The following is a 6000-nucleotide window of genomic DNA, read 5'->3' on the forward strand; positions in this document are numbered from 1 at the left end:
TGCTACTAGATGCCAGATCAGTAGTTAGAGGACAGTGCAACATCTACAGCAATTTGCTTTCCAGCCTATTGGATTGCTAGTTGTGTGACTCTCTTAATTACGCTGTATAAGCTTGTAGCAATGCTTCACCTTCTGTATGTCCTCGAATAATAGCGTTGCTAGGCTACGGATTTCCTCCCTCTTTTTGAAGGTCAACATAATGTATTTTCACCCATCATCAAATGCTTTTCTAGTTGGAAATGGAGGATATAGCTGATAAAAAGTGAAGCACTACTTTGTGGAAGATTTTTACAAAAGAAAATCATGTATCCAAAGTAGGGGAAGTATTTGTCTGTTTTCAATTTCAAATATTTTACTCCAACAATAGTGATGCATCACTGATCTTCTTTACCTTTTGTTGGTATGTTTTTGGTCTAATGACATTTAATGTAATGGATTTCATATTTTCTTAAAGCTTTTTTGGTGATGAACGATAACATTTCACTACATTACCTTTTATATGTTCTTGGCTATTAACATAGACATGTCTCATGACTCTAGGGCAATAAACTATTACCAAACCCTAACCCTAAAATACAACCAAAACACAATTCCAAAAATTACACCATACACATGCTTCAGTTATTTTGCTTTAGTAACAACCAAACTGACAAATCCTACTATGATTTATCTTGTGTAACATAAATGTGAGGAATGGACCATGATGTTTGCAGATGACATTGTGACCTGTAGTGAGAGCAGAGAACAGGTTGAGGAAATTCTAGAGAGTTGGAGTTATTCTGGAAAGGAGACGAATGAAAGTTAGTCGCAGCAAGACAGAGTAAGTGTGTGTGAATGACACGAACTCGGGAGGAACGGTGAGGATACAGCGAGTGGAGATCAAGAAGTTGGAGGATTTCAGGTATTTGGGGTCAACAGTCCAGAGCAACAGAGAGTGTGGAAAAGAGGTGAGAAGATGGGTACAAGAGGGCTAGAATGGGTGGAAAAAAAGTGTCAGGGGTACAAAGAGATAGAAGGCTATCAGCCAGAATGAAAGGAAAGGTGTACAAGACAGTGGTGGGACCAGCGATGCTGTATGGCCTAGAAACAGTTCCAATGACAAAAAGACAGGAGGGAGAGCTAGAGGTCGCAGAGAAGAAGATGCTAAGGTTCTCTTTGGGAGTGACCAGGATGGAGAGGATCAGGAATGAGTCTTTCAGAGGTACGGCTCATGTTAGATGTTTTGGAGAAAAGGTCAGAGAAGCCAGACTGAGATGGTTCGATCATGTACAAAGGAGGGATAGTGCATATCTCGGTAGACAGATGCTGGAATTGGAGCTGCCAGGCAGGAGGTCTCGAGGAAGACCAAAGAGAAGATTTATGGACGTAGTGAGAGAGGATATGAAGGTAGTTGGTGTGAGAGAGGAGGATACGGAGAATAGGGTTAGATAGAGAAGGTTGATTCGCTATGGCGACCCCTGAAGGGAAAAGCTGAAAGGAGATGAGGAAGAAGAAGATATGAGCATATTTTATAGAATCACAGATATTAAGAGGCAATCTTGATCTATATTCACCTCACTCAGAAACTGCATACATATGAAGCCTCATGGATACGGAGTCTGAATGGAATTTTTAACAAGGTAAGCGACATCGGTTGTCCAATGGTTAATTTCTGAACTAATGTACATTTGTTTATATTTAGTATTAATTTGATGAGTATGAATAATGAAAGCATTTTAAGAATGTTGATTATATTAAATCAAGTATCAGATTTATATATAATGTGATGCTTAAATGGAAGGTTTGAACTTACTGCAAATATCATCAGTGACATTAATCCATTCATTAAGAGGACCAGGGCCACCAGCATCTCCATACTCTGTGACTTTTTATGTTGTTGTTTTTTTCCTGCCCAACTATCGACAAAAAATATTTAAAATATTTCTTAATTGATTCCTCTCAGCCATTTATATCTCAATACTAAATATTATCTGGAAATTGGATTTGCTCATCTGACACTGCAACTGTTTTAAACTGTTCAATTATACATTATGAGAGAAATTGGTTTAATAGCGCACTCACAAAGAAATGAACACTGGGATGAGGAAACAAGAAAGAGTGACTTAGTATTCAAAGTGGACCAGAGAACCAACCAGCTTGCAATGATTTATGAGGGTGAATATGTGGTGTTAGTGCTTGAGAGGAAAAATCTGCCCTCTCAGTTTAACGGTGATCTGAATGCAGTTCAGTGTTCCACACTAAGTAAAATACACTACAGAATTGTGCTAAATACTGTTTCCAGCCTATCAAAGGGAGCTTTTGGATTACAGAGACATATGTGGTACCCTGAGACATTGCAATGTGAATACTACAACAAACTTCAAAGTGGCAGTTGTGCATGTTCCAATGGCACAAACACTTGGGATCCACAGAAATCAAGAGAAAAAAAGAAAAGACAAGTAAAGAAAAGAAAGAAACAAATCCCCTGCATAGAAATAAGCCTGCATTCAAAAACATTCAATGGGCTGTATTAGGATAATCATGCTGACAGCAAAAAGTGTCCAGGCTTTTATCTGCATTTACTGGTTTCTGTTTTCTACTTTTGACGGATGAAGTCAGGTGTTTCTGCTTGGGGTTATAATCACATGAACATATTATTACAACACTGTTGTTCTGCTGACATTGTGTTTATGCGATAGGTGTTTGCATTTTTTGTAGTTGTTGGTGTTGGCGTATTATTTTGTGCATCTCCTCTGACAGTTTGCATTTCATAATATTTCACAGAATGCAGAAAGCTTGGTATTCCCCTTCTCTTTTATATTAATGTCTCCCTCTTGCTCTTTCTCAGTGTGTGTAACATAGTTTTCATCTTTTTTGCATTGTATCTGGGGGGTAGTCAGGCAGAAGAATTCATCATCTTAATACACCATGTTTAAGCATTTGTTAAAAAAACCTCACTGAGCATTTTTTTAAAGACATTATGGTTGTAATATTTCTGCTTTGGGTGCCTCGGGCAAACTCTGAGGCCGGTCAAAGAGCATCATTGAAAAGCATGAAATCAAGTGGTATCTGGTGGAACTCCCTGATATGAAAGCAGTGAGTGTTTGAGAAAACTGTTCTAGTTGGGGGAGAGGTCCCACACACACACACATGCTCACACATTTTGAATTTAATCAAAACTTCCCAGTGTATAAAGATTTTCCAAGACTTTAAAATGATTACATGCATATTACAAGAACATTGATCGGCAGAAAAAAAAACCAATATTGTCAAGTGCAAGCCAATGTACATATTTGTTTCTTAGGATGCCAATTCGCAGCTTGTAAGGCATGCTAGTCCTTGGAGCAAAAATATATTTTTTAATGCTGTACAGCACATCATATACTTTTTCTGAATACTTAATCATAACATCTATTGCATAGTGTTAGCCGGTCGGTAGCTGGAGCAGGGGACCGAGGAGGTCTGATCCTCGGCTGCAGAAGCTGGATCTGGGAACATGGACTGTCACCCCTCTGGGGAGGAAGGAGCCAGAGCTGGTGTGCCAGGCTGAGAGATTCCGACTAGATGTAGTCAAACTCACCTGGATGTATTGCAAGTGTATTTGCAGTCCCTATGTCCTCTATTGTAAGTCGCTTTGGATAAAACCGTCTGCCAAATGCAATGTAATGTAATGGATGCACAGTGTGGGGTTCTGGAACCAGGCCTTTTGAAAGGGCCTGGACTCTTTTTTTGTTCCAAGCTGGTGTGGGCATATTCATTGCCCCCCATATCGGTCCTTGCACATTGGGGTTCACCTGGTGGACGAGAGGGTAGCCTCCCTCTGCCTTCAGGTGGGGGGACAGGCTCTGACCGTTGTTTGTGGCTTTGCACCCTACAACAGCCCAGTTTACCCACCCTTCTTGGGATCCCTAGAGGCGCTGCAAGAGAGCGCTCCTACCAGAACTCCCTCATTCTACTGGGAGACTTCAATGCCCACGTGGGCAACGATAGTTGGGAAGGGCGTGATTGGGAGGAGCAGACCCCCCGATCTGAACCCAAGCACTGTTTTGCCATTGGACTCCAATGCTCATCATGGATGGTCCATAACAAACACCATGTCAGGCATAAAGGTATCCAAATATGCCCTTGGCACCAAACACCTTGTGGTCGTATCATTGGTCTTGCGGCTGCATGTCCTGGACGTGAAGAGAGGGAAGAAGCTGTGAAGTGGTCACCACCTGGTGGTGAGCTGGCTCCAATGGTAGGGGAGAATGTCAGTCAGACCTAGCAGACCCAAATGTAACATGAGGGTCTGCATGAGTTTCAACTCCCACCTCCAGCAGAACTACAACAGAATCAGCAGCTCCAAATCCGAGACCAAGGTGCTCAAACGGAAATGGGTGGAATGCCCACTCCGGGTTGGGGAAGAGTTCCTTTCCCATGTGGAAGAGTACATGTACTTGTGAGTGAGGGAGGGATGGAGCGGCAGATCAAGAGGGAGATTGGTGCGGCGTCTGCGCACACTACCGGTCTGCTGTGATGAAGAGGGAGCTAAGTCAAAAGGAGAAGTGCTCAATTTACCAGTCGATCTATGTTACCACCCTCATCTATGGTCACAAGCCGCGGGTAGTGACTGAAAGAATGAGATCTAGGATATATGCGATCGAAATGAGTTTCCTCCACAGGATGGCCCCTTAGAGATAGAGTGAGAAGTTTGTTCAATCGTGAGGAGCTTGGGGTAGAGCCGCTGCTCCTTCGCATAGAGAGAAGTCAGATGAGGTGGCTCAGGCATCTGGTCAGGATGCTTCCTGGACGTCCCTCGGGGGAGGTATTCTGGACATGTCCATCTGGAAGGAGACCACAGGGGACACCCAAGACATGCTATGTCTCCAGGCTGGCCTGGAAATGCCTTGGGGCCCCCCCAAAAGGAGCTGGACCATGTGGCGGGGGAGAGGGAGGCCTGGACCTCACTACTCTGGCTGCTGCCCCTGCAACCTGACTCCGGATAAGCGGAGGAAGATGGATGGATGGTGTTATTTAATTTCTTCTTTATAGCCGAACTGTCATTGTTCATGGTGTGATTTAGTAATGAGTTCCATTCAGTGATGGTGCTTTGATTGAAAGTGGACTTGACAGGAATTGTTGATGTTCATTGAGGTGTTGCCTCGTAATAGAAACCCATTTTAGCCACATCGTGGCTAAATACAAGTTGCAGCTTATTAAAATGCCTAGTCATTTTGATTCCTTTCAATAATTTCTTACCTTGAGAAAGGTCTACTGTAAGGATTAGGTGGCTATGTTAATGCTGTACTGTACATTGTCTAATAATCGGTATACATTAACTTCATTCAAGTATACATGTGCGTATAAATGTATTTTACATACTACTTTCAAAGTAAGATTTATTATGCACATTTCATGTAAAAAGTCAACTGTATACCAAAATGCAATTTCTTTGCCTTGTTTACAGTCTGTATGCTGGACAAACCGAAATGTACCTATGTGCATGAAAATGAAATGAGACTGGATTATAATCAGGCTGCTTAACTGTTTGCTTCATCAATTTAGTCCACTGGGTTTGTGCAAGAGCCATTAAAGCCAAATGAATGTCATCTGGGGGGACAAAATAATGTCGACACCAAACAGCTGAGTGACTCTGTGTTCTATGTTTTATAAATGCATTAAAAAGAGAGTCATGACACAGATTTAATATTGTATTTGTCTTCTGATGCAAATCAACGTTTCAGAAGAAGTGACCTAATTTCTGTATACAATCTCTGCAATGTGGATTATTTTGAAACACTTTTCTATAAAAAGGAATAAAAGAATTGGTTTCTAGCAAAGTCTGTTATAGTCATCAAGTTAAATTATTGATCAGAGTCTTTGGGTATTCATTACATTGAGCATTTACAAAACTCAAATAATAATATATTTTTGGTATGCGCAGTAATGTCACTTTACAGACACATTGTTTGGGCTAATATCGCTTTGTTAAGTCAATCTTGTGTAAATAGGTAAGATTAAAATTTGATCTAAGCACAG

The sequence above is a fragment of the Fistularia commersonii genome, chromosome 9 (genome assembly GCF_037954325.1).
Source record: "Fistularia commersonii isolate RoL2024-O1a breed Wild chromosome 9, RoL_Fcom_v1.0, whole genome shotgun sequence".
Taxonomy (NCBI): Eukaryota; Metazoa; Chordata; class Actinopteri; order Syngnathiformes; family Fistulariidae; genus Fistularia; species Fistularia commersonii.